Below are 22,514 nucleotides of genomic sequence, written 5' to 3'. Positions count from 1 at the left end.
TAACTTATGTGGATTTTTTATTTTAAAAAATCTGATATGGACACCACATGACTGCCTTGTATGCCTTATTAAATTACAATATTTTTTATTACATTTTTTTTTTATTATTGAATTATTATTTATTGTAAATTATTTTTACAATCAGAGGTTAATAACAATGATAGACAAAAAAAATTTTTTAATGTTTCTCTAACTGTGATACCATTTATTGAGTTGATTTTTTGCATACATTACAAATCTGTAAATCACCCTTAGTTTTAAATAAATTACGCTTCAAAAAAATTAAGGGAAAATACAGTTAAAATCTGTAAAATTTATAATTTTGCATGGCCATACCTGTGTTTGAATGATTTCGCTGATGCTTTTCTTTCATAAATAGCCTCGGGCACATCCTGAATTAATGTCAAACAGTAATCAGCTAGCATGTTAGTAGTCCATTTTCCTTTATAGCAGCTTTCCATCACCGAAATGTCTTGGTGGAAACGTTCACAGTATTCATCACTTACGTCTTTGAGCTTGTCTGGGAAATAATCCAGATGTGAGTGGAGGAAATGTATTTTGAAAGACATATTACATCCCTTAGTTCTGTATGAAGTAAGAAGTTGATTAACAATATCGTGATAATTTCAGATTTTTTATTGCGAGAAAAGTTTTGCAAATATTTTTAAATGAAGCCCAAGCTGCACTTTCTACATTATTTGATATTGAGTTAAATACATCATCTTTGACCAACTCTCTTGTTCGAGGACCAACAAATATTCCTTCTTACATTTTTCCTTCACTTATATTTGGAAATTTCTGCCTGATGTACAAAAGTTCAGTGCTATCCTTCTTCATTGCTTTTACAAAATTTTTCATTAGTCCTAGCTTTATATGGAGAGGGGGTAAATAATTTTTTTGGGTTCAACTAAGAGCTCATGAGTAATATTTTTCCCATTTGGTGTAAAGTTGTGTTGTTTCTTCCACTCTTTGGTAACATAATGTTTCATGTTTATTGCAGCTGTCCCATTCGCAAAGAAAACACATGTACTTAGTATAGCCCAATTGTACGCCTAACAAAACAGCTATAACTTTCAAATCACCACATATGATCCAGCTATGTTTTTTATAATTTATTTTTTTAAGAACATCTTTCATCACATCATATGTCTCTCAAATTAATACCATAAGCGATTGGTATTGAAGGATATTTGTTACTGTTGTGTAGTAGAACCACTTTTAAAACTACACTTGCACAAATCTATCAAAAGGCACCAATCCTCAGGTTAATGAACTTGTCCTAAGTGGAACATAAGCTCATCAATATTTGTGCAATAAGCCAAATTATTTTCATCAGTAAAGTACTGAGAAATTTCTTTTTGTTGGCTTTGAAAGCCCAAAATTTTTGTATTTTTTTGAAGTAAATTCCAACCTCGTAGTCTTGATCCTAACAATTCAGCTTGATTTTTTGATAAATTTAAATCCCTAACCGAGTCATTTAATTCACCTTGTGATATAAGATGTGGCTTATTGGAAGATAATTCAAAATCATTTTTTAGAAATTTCAGACACACTTGTTAAACAAAAGTAACAATTGGTTGCATGATCCTTTGGTTCACGCCAAAACATAGGTACACCAAATGGCAAAGCCTTCCATGTACCTTTCAGCCATCCTTTTAAATATAGAGAACAATTAGTGCATACTATATGAGGAGCCAAGTCTTATACTGATCACCAATTATACACTGAAAGTGTATAATTAATTTGGTATTTTGCACTGAAGTGCAAATGATATGCTTTTTTAATTAAAGGTGTAATGTTTTTTCTATTTGATTTTATGGTAAACTCACCACATACATAACAAACGGCATCCACAAACTGTTAACACTTAAGATAGCACTGCACTGTTAACAAACTTAAGATAGCAATAAGACTGAACAAAATTAATTCATTTCTAACCCCAGTGCTTAATACAGTCAACATGGCTGTAATTTCAGTTACATTTTTTGACCTGCACAGACATGATTAATCTTATCCATGAAAGCTCACTCTTCAGTATTATATATGATGTGATAAAATGTGACTATGATATGATTTAATTCTTTGTGTAGTATTGTATATTTATAGCTTACAAATTATGTTAACAAACTTAAACAATAAAAAACGAGCTAACAAAATACAATATAGGAGCTTAAAATGCTAACTATACATTGAAAAATGAAAAAAATCCTTTAATTAAAATTTACATTTTTTTCAAAAATGGTGGATGATAGAAAGATTCTGAGTTCATATTCATTTTCAGCATCAAAAACTGATCATGTACTGCATGTTAGGAAACAACAATTATGTTTATCAGTGTAATTATTAATAAATAAAAATATTAAAGTTAAAAAAAAAGGAAATGAAGTCGGATTCGAACCGATATGCCTTCCCCACTGATCTCTGTATAACTGGATTGAGGTCGTTATGGCATAAAATACAATTGCGTGTTCAATACTGAAGCATACTCCAGCACCGCAGAAAGAGATGCTGGGAACTAAATAAAACCATTGTACACTTGCGTGACTATAATCGTAATTGTACTAGTTTTCTTTAGTGGTTGGGTCTCAATTAACCACACATCTCAGGAAAAGTTGACCTGAGACTGTTCAAGACTATAATTCATTTACAACCATACACATCATCCTCTGAAGTAGTATCTTGATGGTTACAGAGGCTAAACAGAAAAGAAAAAAAGATAACCGAATTAGACAATAGTTTTACGACTCCTGTACACATTTAATCAATATTTTCTATTATTTATGAAAAACAACTTATTACGAATTCATAGTAATCACGCAAGTTTTGCAATTCTTACATTGTTATAAAATCAAATCTTACGTTTACTTATTTAAAGAAAGATACATTTTTCAATTTCGTATCTTTTGTTCTACAAAACAGGCACTTCAGCATGATTTTTATCACAAATTTATTTGCAGTTTACAAGTATTCACAATCACAATCAATTGTTTTTTAATACAATAAAAATAGGTCACTTTTAATTTAAAATACAAAATCAGAACACTTCTATGTATCGGTTTAAATTTAAAAAGTGGTTTTATCCCTACTCAACACTTTCCTCTGCGCATATGCCGTTTTATTTTATTTTATTTAGGTCATTCATTTAATGGCGCTAATTTATGATTTAAATTTTACCAGTTCCAACACATGGGATCCCCTATCCAGTTATATAGTGATCAGTGGCCTTCCCCTTCTAAGATCCAAATATTTCATTAATTCAAATTTTATTGGGCTATAACTCTGGAACCAATGAAAATAAATAGCACTTATGATATATCGTTGAAAAGTTCTCAATGAGGGCTTATTACTGCAGTTAAGAAAAAGTCCAAAATCCAATTTTTTTTATTTTGGGCTTTTTTGGACACTTTTGGTCAAGTCGATTGCAATCAAAAGGAGCGGTGCAAAACCAGATGTTACAACAGTCCTAAATTCAAAATTTCAATATTCTTTGGCTAACCGTTTTTGAGTTATGCAAGGTACATATGTACAGATGTCATGCCAAAACTAGTCAAAATGGATTCAGGATTGATGAAATGAATACTTCTGTTGAAATATAAAAAACCAAAATTTTTTGCAATTACAATAACATTGCCTTCATTAACAAGAAAATATTTCTCATTTTCATCATCAACATTACTAGATAATCCTATTACCACATTATAATAATGTACAGTAATGACAGTCAGACATCATTCTAATAATTGAAATATTTTTGTATGAAAATTAGAAGAAAAAATTTAATGCAAAAAATAATAATACACATATCCATATTACTTTTCCTTATTTTTATGGTTTAACTTAACTTTTATTAAGGTTTCTTAACTTGTATTTATTTTGCAGATACCACTTTTTTATACAAGCAGTATTTTTGTAATCCTATTTTTAAGTAGAAATAAAATAGACTTAATAAATAAATTAGTACAAAAAAATGTTTTTTTTTTTATAAATTTCAACCTTTTGAAGTTGAAGTAGAATTATGGATTAGCAAGTTGAAGGTTTATTTTATTCTACTAGGCGATTCAAAAAGGACTTCACAACTTTAAAAATAAATAAAAATTTATTGAGGTAACTTATACATTCAGGTGAGGTCTCATTTCATAGAAAAACAGAAGTTTGTCACTAAACATTCGTTTGATACGGCTTACATCCCACTTGAATCGCCGAATCTGTATACTAGGCCCAACCAATGTACGAGCAGACTGCGTACTGTTAACTCGGCCTGAAAACATCAACTCCGCGTATCAAATACGCGGAGTAATAGTGTATTAGTTACGCGGAGTAAAATGTAATAGTTATTACAGCGTACAACTATACGCTGTACGCTGTAATAACTATTACATTTACTAATTATAAACAATACGTAATTAAATTTTTTATATCCTTTATTTGTACTAAATTGTTAATTTTTAATAATAAACAAAAGTTTACTTGAATTTTCTTCATGTATCTAATTCAAACTTCTAGCAAGTTCACGATCCTCGTTAAACGAATCACTATCCCTGTCATTTTTACTCCCACTATCAAAGTGTACATGTACAGAGTGATTTTTTAGTCTTGTTACCCAATTTTAAATGTAATTTAAGAAAGGGAAATTTAGGTGGAATAAAAAAATGTATTTGTTACTGACAAAAGAGATTTAATAAAAAGCTATTACTTACATAATTGTTAAAGAATATGCTCAAAATGCCCACCCCTTGCGGTTATACACGCATGGACTATTTTCAGCATATTAGCAGAAACCTTTTTAAGAGTTGCATTGGAAATATTAGTGATTAAGTCTGTAATATTGACTTTAAGTTCATCAATAGTGTGAGGATTGTTTTTGAAGGCCTCGGACTTAATATAGCCCCACAAAAAGTAGTCAGGAGATGTGAGATCTGGGGACCATGGAGGCCATAACCCCTTGCTTATTATTCAATCATCAAAAAACTCTTGCAGAAAATCCATGGTTTCTGGAGACGTGTGGCATGTAGCGCCGTCTTGCTGAAGCCAGCAATTTCGTTCTTGAAGTTCCAGGAGGGACATAAATTGGCGCACAATATTCCTGTATACTTCACCATTTACTGTCTGTTCGAAGAATATGGGTCCGACTATATGATGACGAGATATCGCACACCACACACCTATTTTTTCAGGATGCAAAGATTTGTCTTGTAAAAAGTTAGGATTTTCAACCGCCCAAATTCGACAGTTCTGACTGTTCACATAACCATCGAGATGGATCTAAGCTTCATCACTAAAGAACACTATTTAAAAATTCGATTCCGTTATCATTTACGAGACCTAAACCAACGGCAATATTGCAATCGCTTGTTTAAATCTGGAGGCTGAAGCTTTTGGACTAATCGTACGCGATACGGATACAATTTCAATTTTTTAGCAGCTTTCTGAACACTCGAATATGACAAACCAACTTGCGTGGAAAGTTTTCGTAAACTTTTCCGTGGAGAATTGAGTAATCTTGTTTTCACATTCTCTAAAACGTCATCTATCAAACGAGTTGGTCGACCACTACGTTTTCTGACGCCAACATTACCTGTCTTTCGATATCGGTTTGCTAGCCTAGAAATTTACATTTTTTTCTGGCGGAGGAATACCAACAAATTTAATTTGAAATGATTCTTTTACACTCGCGTACGATTTCGTAGCAAAATATTGTTCAAGAATTAAAACTCGTAATTCTATGGTAAAAGACATTCTGTTCGTAACACGGCCGGAAACGGCACAAAGGTTTACACAGCTCAAGGAGAATCAACTCACACTGCCGTATCTATACCGGTTGAGCAGCGCTACCAATTTCGTGTCACAAAATAAAATTTCCCTTTCTTAGGTAAAAATTACCAGACATTAACCATTGGGTAACAGGACTAAAAAATCACTGTATAATACAACGTTCTGTCATTTCATCTACCTGTGGTTCCAGTTTTTCATACTCTTTTTCAATATTTTGTTTTACTTTTTCACAATAGGGTTTCCAGTCATCTTCATTCATGGAATTAATTTTCTCCATAGTTAATTTTTCAACATCTGTGAAAGAAAATGTTGTGTTATGTCTAGTCACGTCTTTTTACACCAACTCGATCGGATTCAAATCAGGATGGTACGATGGGAGTCTAAGAACACGATGCTCATGTTTTTTTCAAAAGTTCATCCAAGTGATATTTTTATGTAACTTTACTAATTCATATAACTTTGGTTTCAGCATTTTTGAACTATACGTTATATGGGTTTTCTACATTCAATCGGTCGAATCTTTTCTTCTGGAGTTAGAATATGGTGCTTTATCAATACCTGTATTGTGAAAAGAGGCGTTATTAACAACTACTACTGACATTGGTAAAAGATTTGGAATCAATTTTTCAAGCGCCCATTTCATGAACTTGTTTTTATTCATGCTGTCATGGTCGTCGCAACTTTTCGAACTGGCTTTCCAAGTTAGTAATGCGTTCGAATAAAGTCGACTTCTCCTCCAGCATGAATCGCTATTAAACGGTCACCTTTATTAATCGGCACATGAAGTCTCTCAACAATACCGACCACGACTTTGTCGAACAATGCGAACTTAAAACGTCTTTTCATCCAAATAAACAATTCTAGCATTGCTTTGTCTGTACTTAGCCGCTGCCTGCAAATATTCAATTCTTTTCCACCTGATATCGGATTTCTCAATTAAAAGTATTTTTGTTATTTTCAGTTTTTACGCCATTTGAAACCTAACTCTTTCAAAATAATAGCTAAAATTAATTCACTACCTTTAAAATCAATAGATGACTGAAGATCTTGCCTGATTTTTTTTTAAGTATATAATTCATTCTTCTTAGAATGAAATTCATTAACTCACCTAACTCAAAACTGTCCAGTCCACTGACAGGTTTCGAACATCGTTAATACTTTTTTGGCGGGCTGAAAGAACACGATTGGGATGTTTATTGAAGAATCATGTCTTTTTTCTCTTTGAGTTTTTGAACCTGTGTTCTTGATACCCCACAAGCAGCAGCAGTTCTTTCTGCGCATTTTTGAATGCCAATTATATGTTTGTCGTCAGTTAATTTACCTACTTTTAGAGCTTCTTTTTTCTTAAAATCATAAAACATTATTGGTAATTTTACGTGCTAGACTCCTAAGTCTTTTTTTCTTAACTATGGATTTAAATTCTGCCATAAAAAACTGCACTAATAAAAATACAACAAAAAATAATAATTACAAAAAATTTGCGAAAAACAATGCGTAATTATAAAATGTATAAATTTTTATAGGCCTGTACATATTACCAATTGGGGCATTATTCATTGGTTAAGGAATAGTTATTGTTTACAAGTTTGAGTCATTAAGCATTTATATATGTAATCAACTCAAGTGAAAAGAATTGAACACAAACAGCATAAATGATTTGTTTAGGCGCCCATATTGTTTGTAAGTCGAAAAATGAAATAAGAATAATAATTAAGCGCAAAAATAATGTTTTGTAAAACAATAATATAATGAGATGTCCGCACGTGACATCACAAGCTCGTAGATTTACTGGGGCAACTGTAAGTTAACTAAATAAATTTTTTCAAGCTCTTAAAGTTGTGAAGTCCTTTTTAAATCATCCGTTATTTTCACTGCTTATGTGTAATTATACACATCCAATTGCATCTTCAAACTAACCTAAAGGCAACAATAAACATTATTGGTTAAAATGAAAAACACATCATACCCTTTTTTGTAATAGATTAGGGATTTATAACATAAATTGTTATATAAAGCCTAGACAGAGCTGGGAATGTATAAGAGATCTGGATTTGTAGAACAGAAAGCTGCTTTCCATCAGAAGCATGTAAAATCAGGTAATAACCAATACATTAGATGGGCAAAGGTATATAAACAAAATCTGTAAGCTTCTGTAGTAATGACATCTTCTCAATTTTATAACTGCACTAATAGATCTCAATGCAGGTTATCAATGGTAAGACTTAAGTGCTTCTCGTACATTAATTTTAAGTATAGTGACAATAACCAATAAGTAATTGATATCTAATATATACATATATAGGCTCATTTGAAGGGCCAGTAAGAGCCTTTCCCAATGGAACCATTAGCTGTAATATAAGATCTAAACAGCACTGGTGAGTAATGATTGTGCAAGGAAGTGAACTTGTAACGCTAGTTTTCAGAATTCTGATAATACTGGATCAATATACAAACAGGTTTAAAATATTATATTAAAATTAAAGGTGCTTTCTTGATTTCTTAATTGAATTTTTTTTATACGTGTCCTGCTTTTCTTAATTTTGTAATTGCACAAAATCCTGACTGCTCATTTATACAGCTATTAATTTCAAGTTTTTAATACTGTATACAGTAAAGTTATAACATTACTAGCCCCCAAAAATATCTATAACAGGACACAAACTATTTATTTAATTTAAATAAAGATTCATCTGCAGTTCATATACATTAATTATCGCACATTTTTTTTTTCTTGTGAGACAGTACTGAAAAACACAATTTCAGTCATGCATAATAAGCGACATTTCATACACATACACAAGATTATTCTAATTACACCATTTTCAGAACGTTTTTTTGAAAAGACATTGGCTTTGAAAACTTTTGCTACCATCTATGTTAATAAGGTGTATTAAACTAACAGTTATGGGCTAGTTTGCTTTCCTGAATAAGCACTTGCAACCAAATAATTGAAAATGTATATCTTCACCACCAGATTTCTTTAAAAATACCTCACTTATGTTTCATGTGTACCTTGTAATAAATACTCATATTGGAACCTAGTTCCAGTTGTGAGATACGTTTGTGAATTAAAACTGCATTAATAAATTAAAGAATTTTCTTTCTGTTAGAATACACTTTTAAAGTAAAGAGGGAAAAGTTATTAACATCTTTGAATGAATTCACATGTCATTGTTTTATTTTAGTTACTGGTAACACAAAACTAAGATCTGCCCAACCTGAATCAAAATGAGATTGGATGCTCAACTGTAATAGACTAACAGCCTACTATCAGTCAAAGTATCATTAATCTGCCAATGTTCAATATAATGTTCATTCTGAGAGTTGAACAATAAATTGTTCTATGTTCAACAAATGCTGATTAGTTTTATTTAAAACTTGTACATTGTATCTTACAGAGTCATCAGTCTTACAGTACATTTGTGTGTGTGTGTGTGTGTGTGTGTATGAGGGTTTTTGCACACAAACAACTAGAACTGCGTAATAACGAAAGTGAATTAAATACAATTAACAGTTATATATAACAATGAAACAATAATATGTCTTATAATTTGCAATAAATTATTGTTTGTTTGCTGATTGGGGTTTTGATCTTGCTAAACCAAGCAATATGTGTTTCATAACAATATGCAAGTATTTTTTGTTATAAAGGAAACATTTTTTAACACCCTTCAAAATACATAATAAAATTAAGGTGCATTATAAACAGCATAAAATAAGTAGTATTGTTTTACGTTAAAATAATTGTATGTATAGACAATTTTGTACTATTTATTATATTTATATTTAAAAACATTAAATGTTATATCAAATACACTAATTACCATATATTATAATTTTTTAATAGTAATAAAATATAACAATACAAGGAGTGTTTAAAAAATATGTAAAAATTGATACAAACACAAATGCAGTCTTTAAAAGTATATGGTGTTAAATATGTATGTGCCTCATTAATTTTGTGATGTAATTTCTACAAAAAATTTAATATTCAAACCTGATTTGAAAGTAAAATTGAATGCACACATTTCAGTTTTTTTTCACAAAATATAAGTTACATGTATGTATAACATAATTTTTATTTTATTATTACCTTAGTTATTAATTTACTCTTTGCCACTTCAAATGTATAATATTAATTTATTTTATTAATAGTAATTAATTTTCTCTTTGCCAGTTCAACTCCTAATTTTAAGCACACCTCACTAAATTTAATTTATAATAATTTCCACGTTTTTTTGTTGAATATACAGAAAAATGTTTTTTACTGAAAATTATTATTTTTACATTAACCAATTACAGAAATATTAAAAAAAAAGGATTATATTAAATACATTTTTCTTAAAAGGTTTGTAGAACAGTGCAATAATAAAAATGCATAAAAGATATTACAGAATGACAAAAGATCCGTCTAAAAACTAAAACAGAATCATAAATGCCCGATCACTGATATGGTGGTGAAGGCATTTTTTTGCCTCTAACTAGACTGTTTTATGCACAAATTTTACTACCCATGATAGATAACTTTTCTTGAAGCAATTGTTCCTCTACCACACTGCTGATCTATATCTGGTAAATTAACTACAGAAAAAGTAAAACATTAAGATCATGTCAAAACCTAACGAACGTCATGCATTTTAAAATATTTCTTTCAGTTCAATGTTTTATATTCTTCACAAAATAGTATATGACTTTCACACGAATAAACAAGATTTAAAATTTAAATTCTTACCTGTTGAATAAATAATTTAGTTATTATTACACAATGTTTAACTGCTGATAACAGAAAAAACAATAATCAATCATTTATTAGTATCATCAAAATTGCTCATTCTAGCAATAAAAAAGTAAATTATCCAATGTACATATTAAATATGGTACACTTTATGGATAGAAATTTATAAACACTCTTTGCATTGTACTCTTCAACAGAACTAGTAACTAAACTAATGTAGAATAGACAGTATGTTGTTACTTTAACTGTACACTACAACAATAAAGTAGTAGCCTATCATTAAAATATATTTACAATTTATTAAAAATTTAATATAAATAATTAAATTGTACTTAACAATAACAGTAAAAAATATCAGTATTAGATGATGATGGTAATATAATCCCTGTGCATACTGAACACATTTAATTAATGAAAAATAAAATAACAAAGAGTATTAATATAAATTGTTTCAAGTAATGTTAAGTAAAAACTCACAAAAACATGAGATAGAAAATTAAATAATCTTCATCTACTGCATAACAGTATCTACTGAAGCAACATAGTAAAATAATACTATAATGTAAAATAAATTAAAAAAAGAAAAAAACAATTTTCTCTTCAAAACACGATAAACATTTTTCAACCACTCCCTATAACACAACACTTATCTAATTAGTTAAGCGATTTTTAAGTTGAATGTTGACAAACATAATTTATTTTGAGCCTTTTTAACAAGCAGCATTCTCATAACTAATTTGAAAATGCGGTTTCATAATGAATATCAACTTGACCACTTTTTTTAACTTTAGATATAATAGTGTCTGAAATAACAGTGTACTGGTTGGATTGTATGTTACTGATATAGAGATGGGAACTTCAATCATAATTCCCACTGAAGGCCCCTACAACTAAATCCGTCATAATTTGACAATTGAAAAATATCCTGCAGTATGAACTGTATAGACCAGACGAAACCAGAAATTTCATCATTGACTTTTTTCAGAACAATTTGAATTAAAAAATTCTTATAAACGTTTTAGAATAAAAATAATGATAATGAAAATTTATTATGTTTTTCAGAATATTATAAGGAAATTCTGGTTTCAGTTGCAAGATTGAGATAAGTTTTTCAATTACAGTTATGATAAAAAATAATAATACATATTTACTCTTTTAAATAACATGATTAAAAAATTAATTTCAACTATGTGCTTTCTAATTTCTTCTTTTTTCCTCACTTAACATAGCACAGTTACAGGAAAATTCTTGCTTAGCAATTTTACATGTATTTTTTAGAGGGCTGTAAACTGAGAGATGTTAGAAATTCATCAAAAGATTTTATTTAACTGTACTTCATTAGTTATAACAAACTGCATCTTGTTTAAAAATGTATGGCCTTACATATTTTATTATTACATACTCAAGAGATGTTTTCATATGTATTTTAATGAGGAGCAACAGATTCATGTAATAGCTGCAAAAACACCAGATCCTAGCTGGGAATCAAACATATGACAAAAAGATGAAATTAACAAAATTATATTAAAAGGTTTACTGTTCAATGGGGCCATATTTAAAAAGAAAAGTTTGGCAAAAGATAACAAATAAAATGTTACAAAGAGTTTCTGCAGCATTAGTAATATATAAGAGGAAATTTTTTGAAACTAATTTTTCCAGTTAAAAGAGCTTACAATATTACAGAACTTACTAGCAATTGGACAACTTTTTAAGTTTAACCTTTCTCCCAAATTTTTCATTTACTCTTACGACTTTCCTAATTTCCTTTTCTAAAACTTTTTCATCATGATCCTTGCACAAATTACAAAATTAACCTGCCTTTCCAAAAACACTAAATAAACTAACTTTTTTTTGTGGTGTGAAATCCTGGTTTTTAATTTGTTCTGAATTGGGCAAAGTGCAACTGCACAATTATCAAGCCTAACTAAAACATCTCTATGCAGCGAACAAGCAAAAGGATATTATTGAGCTGCTACATATTCAAATTTTTATTATGACAACATATCCCTTATCTAGGAAATATACAATTTTCTCTATATACAAATATAATATAATTTAGATTCTAGGAGAGGCTGTATCTTAGAGATACTTCAGCCAATAGTTTGATTTTATGTGATCCCCAGATAGAAAGACGAACTCTGACAACCCTGCAGGCGAGTTGTCACCTTATAGAGATTCACTAAAGTAGCATCCCACCATATTGGAAGCATTGCAAATAAAACAAAGTTGATGCAATTCCCTTACACCTATCCAAGAATGGAAGATAAGGAAATGTCACCTGGTACTGCATTTGTAAATTTTGAGATTATCCAGGATAGGTGAAGGTGATTTTTGTGATGCAATCATAACTAAGCAGGCAGTAAGTAGCTTGATGTCTGCTTATAAGGCTAAGTTTAGATTTACGTAATGTACTGTTAACTTGGGAAAACTGATAGGATCCACATTCTACCCTTGAACAGAATGATGGGCTCTGCCCCGGATAAAAATCAATTACCCTTTGAGAATTCTAAAGAATGCAGAGAGGATTATTTAATAGCTGGAGAATAACACTAAATTTTATTCTGTGGCTCACATTTGAGTAGCAGGTAGATACCTGCAGTCCATTTAGGTAACAGCTGTCATTTTATAGTAATTTAAAAAATAATATAACTGGTTCCTGGAGAGTGGCCAATTTCATTACACAGTTGTACATTTTAGACTTGACTGATGAATGTTTTTTTAAACAATTATTTTTCATACTGAGTAATAACATGATTACGTGGTTTTGAAAATAAAAAATACTTTTTTTGTTTTCTCTGCAATATGTCTATAATAGCATGTCTCCAGCGGCAAAGCTTCAAAAGTGAATAGAAAACGTGTTAGAATAATCTTCAGAGGCTAAAGCTTCATTATGTACTTTAATGTAGTGTCAGACTTGCTTTCTTAACTGATCAAACCACCCTTGTTAGCACAGAATACTTTTCCACTTTTATTTAGCTATCTTTGTTTTTTTATATTACTTTCAGTTAAAAGTGATACAATTCATGCCTATTTCATTAACTTCGATTCCTTTAGTTTCAAACATAGGATTTTATTTTTAAGTAACTGCCTTTCTTACACTTTTTAAAATAAATGTTGATTTCATTTTTTCTGTCGTTATAAGATCAAAAATATACATGAATGTAAGTATGGAAATTACTCTAATTATATTAGTGATATTTTTGAAAAAGTTAACTATTACGATGTATAAAACACATTAATAAAAACAAATTGCTGATGAAAAAGTTGCATATTATGTTAACAACATGCCACTAGATATCTTAGCTAAAATGTCAAAATAAATACAGTAAACAAGCAGGCAACATACAAAAGTAACTATTTTAAAAAGGAAATTTTGTACTACAGTGCAATCATTTGAAGGAAGAGGTGTTTTGAATCAGAGGTGATTAAGACAGAGCATTTGGCAAGGATATGTACACTGACAGCAATAAATATACCTTTATTCATGTAATGTCATTATTTTTTTTTTACTAAATTAAGGGGATCAGTAAACAATTGTTACAGTGAGAGGTTATAAACTGGAAGAGGAAGGCATAATTTAGTATAGTCAAATACTAGGTATGGAGTGTTTGTGGTACTGAATAGTTGATACCTAACAAAATTAAACTCAGGCCAAGATTTATTTTTACCCTATGGTAAATATAGGCTTACACCCAATTGCAGCTGCTAACCAGGTTTTTGTTATGAAAAATGAATTTTATGGCATGAGAAAAATACCAAGCTTACATGGAATTTGAAACCAGAACTTTTCAGACGCTACAATTCTGTCATAGAGAAATTCAGACGTGTTATAGCTAATAACTTATTGTAAAATATATTAAAACCCTTTAGCTCCGACAGCAATAAGTAATTTAGATTAGGGCAGAAATATTACAAGTCCATGATTTATCATTATCTGTCATAACCAGTTATTAATGTTAGGAGTTACTCAAAAAATACTAGTCTCAACAGTGCTTATTTATGGTAGTAACTACTTGAAAAAATGTCTACATAAATCAATTTCTTTTCATTTCAGCTGTAGTTTTAGAACAAATCTTTTCTGTTTAGGAATAGAAATTATCAGTAAGGAAGTAGATTATCACTTTTTGACCATAAAAATACTGTTCTTGAATGTTCATAGTAAAGTAGACTTGTATAAAAAGGCTAAATACCTTTTGTTACTGTAGACCATTTTTACTTAACAAAAGTAATTGAACAGTGAAAATTCTTTTCTTTTTGAAACAGTAAAAACAAAGTTTATCTTATTCTATACCTTGCTGAAAAATAAAGTAAGGTACCATCCTTGTTACTCCTAAGACTGTGAGTTATTGGTTCATTATTTACAAGCTTTCTAAGATTACTTAAAATATATTTATATTAATCCCTAATCAAATTTTTTTAATTGTTAGACAATAAAAAAAAAACTTTAAACATACTTTGGTTTGCTGAAACTTGATTACATAAACACAAGTTTTTCTTTTTTTTGGTAATAAAACCTCTTTTAGTTAAATTTTTATTAATAGTGCAACCCACTTCTCAAGAATGTAATTTTTTTATGAATTGACAATATAATTTTTATTTTAAAATACTTTTATATAAATGTGATACATTTTTTTAAACTGGTATTGTCTATCCAAGTTAGACAAAATTACAAGCTAAAATGTAATGATTTGGTGTCTCACTGGAATACAGTCAATTCCCAGTTAACCAGAGAGAATCATTGATAAACCAATATGTTTCAAAAAGTTAAAATTTAATGATGTATTAAAATAAACTGATCCAGTAGCATAAATGTGCATAATTATATTATGAATTGACATTCTGAAATACATTACTAAAATAAAAACTCAGTTATGTTAACATAATGTTAATTAACAGATATTTCTAAAAATAATACACGATTGAATGGTATTTAATTTAGTAGTGACACTTATTTTGACTTTTTCATCAATTTCTTTGGATTATATACTTGCCAGTCACAACCTCAATTCCCTGGCCTTTTTTTATACAGTTTCCGCAGTTTATTAGAGTTACACTCATTTTCATCACTATGAACTTTTTCTGCTATACTAACCAAGCAAAGAAATTTCTGTTGTAAATGTAGACGCCCTTCTTCATTCATTTATTTAATAAATTTAAGTAAATTTTTCCAAAATCCTATGTAAATAAAAATATTTTTTTCTAGGTATATCATGATGTATACCGCCTGTACAGGTATAATACACTGTACACTATAATATACAGCTCAGTGCTGTATTTAGTGACTGACCAGAAATATGTCTAAAATTTTAATCAACACATAATGAGGGAATTCCTCTAAAGCGCTTTAAATATATAGAAAAGAAAAAATAAGATAGATAAGGTAAGTAAGAGTTCTTATGCTGTACTTTGGTGGGGAGTGTGCTGAATTTTCTTTATTCTTCTGGAATTAATTAGCAAGAGGAAGATATGGACAAAAAAAGAATTTATTTTACTAAAATTTATATATATATATATACACACACAAGAATGTAATAAATATAACTAATTTTCTATTAGTTTAGTTTTGCAATGCTTTTGGTTATCTTTTTAAACAAATATTAAAAAATAGATTAAATGTCTTGTGAAGGACCACTGCAATTAGTTAATTGTAAGGGGGTTAAAACTCAGTTATCATGAACTGTTAGTTTTAAAGGTTAAATTACCATTCTGAGAATTAACTAGTAATGTTTATTAGATATTAGCTGGAAGTAGAATCTAGTAACAGTTTGCAGTGGAATTGAAAAAAAGGAAAACCCAAGTTTTTAAGTTCTGAAAAATAATTAGGCATACTTTGGGTGATTTCTGAAACCAGTATATTGACCAAAAGTAGCAAAGTTTAATATTTTACATGTTCAAAGCAAAAAATACAGTATTTAACTGTGGGATTAATTTTTAATTTATGTTTAAAAATTACTGGGCAGAAGGTCAACACTACATTTTCTAATTAACTAGAATTCTACAATACAAAGGGTGGATGATAACCATAAACATGTTGTCTCTGGACTTAATAAATAACAATGTAATTATGATGTTGCTAATTTTAGTAAATGATTAATGGTTTAAATGGAACTTTAAATATTAGTGAAGACAACGAACAGGTATTGTTTATAATCTATGCTAATGTATTAAAAGAAACATACAGATGTGCACAGTCATTAGTCAGAAGTGGTGATTCAATTCCCTGTAGCTGCAGTGAAACCTCTGGCCTTTAAAGATAAAGATGTTTATATTTAGCCAAAGAAATATTTAGGATAATTTGGTTAGTTATACATGTTTAGCTACAGCTTATTTTACTTTGATGATTGGTTTTTATGAAATATCATGATCCCATATGCTCCTCATATACACGCACGCGCGCACACACACACACATATATATATATATATATATTCATTATAAGATAGTGTCAAAAAAAAACATGGTTGATTCTTTCTGGTGTAATTTTTAATAAAGTTAGTTGGATTGATTTATCAAATAGTAGGGATCAAAGAACAGATGTAGGAATTATTTAGTCATATTTGTTGGTTACAGAAGTGAATCATCACATCTAGTATTTTTTATTTAAAGTAAATCAATTACATCAATACAAATACAATTTAAGTGTTTTATTCAGTCAACTCAGCTGTTTTATTTTATGGGTTGAAAAACTGCATTCAGTAGCTCAGTTCTGGATACAAACCTCCTTAGGCCACAAAGTGTAAGAACGCCTGAAAACTTCCATGTGCAGAAATCAAGTATTAGATGGTCAGTTGAAAAATGTGCTTCAGTCTTTAGGTCATATCAGAGCCTAGTGTGATTCGTGTATTTATATTGATTTGAAACAGCAAACATATCCATATAAGAAGTGAGTGACCATGACAAGGCTAACAGCCAAGATTTTTACAGAAACTCTTAAACTGAAAGACATGCTTCATGATATTGCTAAAACAACCCTTTTATGAGATTAAAGCTACTTTAATGTTGGGAATATGAACAAACAAAATTATCGAAATATGGGGAAAAACCCATGGCAAACCCATCAAATACTGCTCTATTCACCCAAGGTCACAGTATGGTGCATGATTTTATTTTAAATCTTATGCCCATGTTTCTTGAAGATAATTACAGACCAGTAGTAACTGCCAAACTACTATAGTGATACAGGAGAATCTATAATTTCAATTTGAAAAAATACAGTTAATCTGATTTTTTTATCTGTATTCTTTGATGAGACAAAATTAATTTGTTGTAGTTATTTTTTTTAGTAACTTTTAATGTTAGACTTTTTTCTACTATCAAACCTTAAGTTTTAATAGTTAGTAATAACACTTCTTAAATAAAGGTAAATAATCCAAAGTAACTTTGCTAGCACCTTTCAAAATTGTATTAAGACTTAATTTGTCAAGTCTGATGAAGCTACAGGATCTTACCTCAATATATAACAGGAACGGCTTTAATGGAGACCAGTGAGGACTTACAGGAAACATGTTGACCTAGTAATAGGCAAGTTTGAGTTTATAGAAACACTTTTTAAAGTCAATTTTACATTTAACTGACAAGAGGAATTATATTCTTTATTTATATACTTCTAGCAAGTAGTTGTTTTCTACCAAATATAAAAACAATTTTAACCCACAAAAGTTACTAAAATGTACTGCCACACTTTTATTCCCATTTAGACAGAATATCCATACAAATAAATGTAAATTAAAATTCTAAATCAAACTTTAAGACAAGAGATACTGGAAAATCCCTGTTGTCTATTTCAAGTTTGCTTTATGGTTTAGGCTTGACAGACTCCTGTCACTTTAACTCAGATTTCCAAATAAAAACATGATATGTGAAAACTGTAAAATTAAAAAGTTATAAATGAACATGAAGAACAACTACAGAAACTGCTTACTGTAATTAATATGAGGGCAAGAGTTCCTGTAAAACGCATCAGATATCTTAAGAAAATATCTTCAATATTTTTACAAAATTTATTTATTGCATTTCAGGACTTTCTTATTTCAACAAAATAAAATACATCTGCAAAATTTAATGGTTAAAATCTTTTTCTTTACAAGAAACAATATTAAATAATTAACAATTAAAGGGCTATAAAAACTAAATTAATGTGGTGAAAAAAAAAAGTAAAATTCAAAAAGAGAATCTGAGCAAAAATCAGTTTTCTCAAGCTTCCACAGATTTTCAACTTTTCCTCTTTTCTTTATAACTATCAATGTTTAGACTATGTAAAACCTAAGAAAATGACATAAAAAATGAATCTTGTTTTGATAAGGTATTAATGAAATATTTTGTTTAATTAGTATAATACTGAACAAGTAAAATGGCATTGTTAATTGTATGTAATGCCAAAATATTAATACCGAATTCATAAATAAACATGCTTAAAAAAAGTAAACATAATATTTTGATATATAATACAGTAATAAATAACTTTAAGTGTTATTATATTAATAAATTATTTTACTTATTAAACAGATTCATATTTAAATGAATTAAAATAATAATATCATACTTAATTATTTACACATATTATTTATGTAAAAGCAATTACATTATGAATTTTGTTTAATATGTACAGTAATATCTCAGCAATACCAAGAGTAGGTAAAACTGATGTAGAACCTGCTCATAACTTTAGTTATGGTTAGTTCAGGCGATATGAGTAGAAAAGGAAATTACAAAATTAACTGTAATAAGCATACTTCAATATGAATTATGACAGTTGTATTTGTATATTCATACAAGTTAACTCAATACATTCCAATATTTGTTTTGTATTAAAGTAAAAATAATTAATTATATTGTGAATAATTTGCTAATTAACTTTTTGTAATAAGAAAAAAATGTTCATTTTACAATGTTGGTAATTAGATATCTGGTAATAATGTAAACAAAAGCAATGAATAGTTTCAGACTTATCAAGTGCCTGAACTGACCTAGTCTATGAGCAGATTGAATGAATACTGCAGTAACATCTGAAGCTTTTTTCAATTTTCACAACTTAATAGTTTTTACAAAACACACACACACCTTCTAGAATCAAAATCACTAAAGTTTAACAAACATTAAAAAATAGATATGCCTTACAAAATGTTTTCCCCAACATAAGTTTATTTACCAAATAGACTTTAGACACTTTCAACAAGGCAAGGAAATAAAATACACGCCTTATTAAATGAGGCTACCATAAAAAAACAAAATCATAGTGAAGTAACTGTAATTTTTCTTTTTAGCGGTTCCAATTAGATTTGTATTAAAAATCATCATTAATAAAACAAACTTACTACTAAAATGAGATATTTTCAAATTGCAGATTAATACACCTACTTAAAAAAAAAAAATATATATATTGCCCAATAAAGTTTTTAAGAGCAAGCCAAGTTGTAGGAGTAGCCAAGTGGTAGGAGTATTACTAGTATAATGAATCAAATATTTTTTAACATTTACGTTACTCATAAGCATTCTTTGGTAATGATTAATGGCACTGTGCCTCAGGAATGGTTAACCTAAGACCAGACAAATCTAAATGCTGAACTGTCAAATAGCTTGCAGCCTGTTGAGCGGCAGTATAATTTCAACATACATCTGTCATAAACTAATATACCTGAATTTTTTCTTTTACTGTAGTGTAGGGTTAATTAAATTTATATGCATATTTTATGAGAAAGATGAGGTGAATGAAGTGACAGTTAAAAAGGAGTCAGATTCCCAATAATTGATTTAATTCCAGACCAATAGATATTTAGAGCCAGCAAACAGACTATATAGTAATAAGGGAAAATAATAATCACATACTTATGTTTGTAATGTTAAAATGAATTAGTAACAGTGATAATTAGACACTGAAATATGTGTACCTGGAAAACTGGTATCTATTAACTTTATCTACTAACATATGAATTGTACATTTCCCATTCCCAAGGATTAGAGGTTCTAAAAAAATTCACTGTAAATAAGGAAAAAAAGTACATGGCAGTGCAAGATTTAATATTGTGATCGATAATTTATTGACAATTAGAAGAGATAATGTGCATATGTACTTCCACATATAAGACCTAAGTTCAAGAATAACATAAGTTACTTTCATCATAAACAGACAGAACATTTAATTATGAAAAATTATTACATGTTGTAAAATTAGTCGTTTATTAGAACTGTTAGTAGTCTAATGAATGCATAAAATGGAATAATTAAACATAATATTAAATAAATATGTTTTAATTTACAGGCAATCAAATTACCAAACTTGAAAAATAAATTAAAAACGATTATCAATTTTTCTAGTTAAATTTTTATATTCCATCATCAAATCCTTATATTTCATACTCAAGGAAGAAAATTTTTATGAATGAATGTACTATGAAAATAACTGAACTTAAAAATTAAGCTACAGACCTTGATCTCATTTTTCTTTAGTAACAGTAGTTGGTAATATCAGTAACATCCAGCAGTACAGACAAAATGTGAATTTTAACACTTATATGTGATAATACTTTGAAGCTTACTTAAAATTCAACACAGTGCATTTAGTTATGAGCTGAGGGACCACCTATTATGTATTTAGATCAGGAAATTTTAATGGATGAAGAGCAAAGACCAGATGAAACCCTAAATTTCATTAAAGAAAAATGTTAAAAATAAGTAACACACTCAAGACTACTGTCTGTATCCATACTACTACTCAAGCTGCTCTGTCAAAGACAAATGATCCCATACTTACCACATAAAGCAATAAAACCATGTTCAAGTAATTCCATTGCATCACCGTGTTTCCGTAAATTTATAATTGTAACTAAATAGTAGATCCTTATCAAATTTTTTTCCGTAACAGAAAAAATTTAATTGCAAAGAAAGGACAAAATGAAAGGCTTATATTCATATAATCAGTCATATGCTAGTGAACTGCAGTTTCTTACATTTTTAAAAGAAAAAAAGGGGACAACTAAAACACTTCTAAGTATCTTCAGTGAAGAATGGGCATTTAAAATAGTAATAAAAAACTGGTATTTACATAATTCCTGTTTAAAAAAAATTTAATACTTTATGCTTATTATTAGCAAACTACTGTATGGCCTATAGTAAAATAACCATCATTAAAGAAATAAGTGCACTGGACTTTCTTAATTAATTCCTCTTTTAAAGTTTTATTTGATTATGTAGGCTTAAGGAAATCACTTCGTGTCCAAATCTCAACGTGTTCCTCAACTTGGTAGTGATTTGTTTGTTTCAATCTCTCCTTTCTTAAATGATTAATTATATTAGGAAAATCTTTAAATTTTTCATAATAGTGGTTTAAACGTAAACATTATCCTATCTATCACGTTAACTATCATATTATATTATCACATTATTGGATCATTAATCATGGATTGAAGATTAAAGTAATACAGAAAATCACAACAAGAAAATTACCACTAAAATTACATCAGATTTTTTATCATCTTGATATAGATATAAATGGGCAATAAATTAATAATACACTGTAGTTGTCACTTATACAGAAGCTTTTAAGTGAAACTTAAGTTAGCAGGCCGATATGGTAAGAAAGCATAAGGCATTATGTTTTACATTTAAAAAATGAAAAAGGAGAGTTTTTGGCTGGCAAGTCTTTTACACTGCAAAAAATAAATGATTTTTAAAGGGTCAGCAGTAAAAAAATATCAGTGGATTAGTTTGTAGCGAGTCCTCAATTACAGTAAATGAAATTATGGAGAGATCTAAAATATGGGAAACAAATTTTTTTCAAGAGAAAAACTACAACTAGAATATTAAAAGAAAATGGACAACATTTATGTTTTTTTTTTTTTTTTATATATTGCTAACCAGTGCTATATTTTGCTAACTGGTGAACGGTTAAGTTAAGTGTTTACTATAAACGAGTACACTTTATAACCAAAAGCACTGATGTGTTTTACTTTAAACTGAACACCTAAATTCCAGCATATGAAGGTTAAGCATCATAAAAAGTTGCATTCAC

The sequence above is a fragment of the Lycorma delicatula genome, chromosome 2 (genome assembly GCF_047948215.1).
Source record: "Lycorma delicatula isolate Av1 chromosome 2, ASM4794821v1, whole genome shotgun sequence".
Classification (NCBI taxonomy): domain Eukaryota; kingdom Metazoa; phylum Arthropoda; class Insecta; order Hemiptera; family Fulgoridae; genus Lycorma; species Lycorma delicatula.
This window is presented reverse-complemented; position numbering follows the sequence as displayed.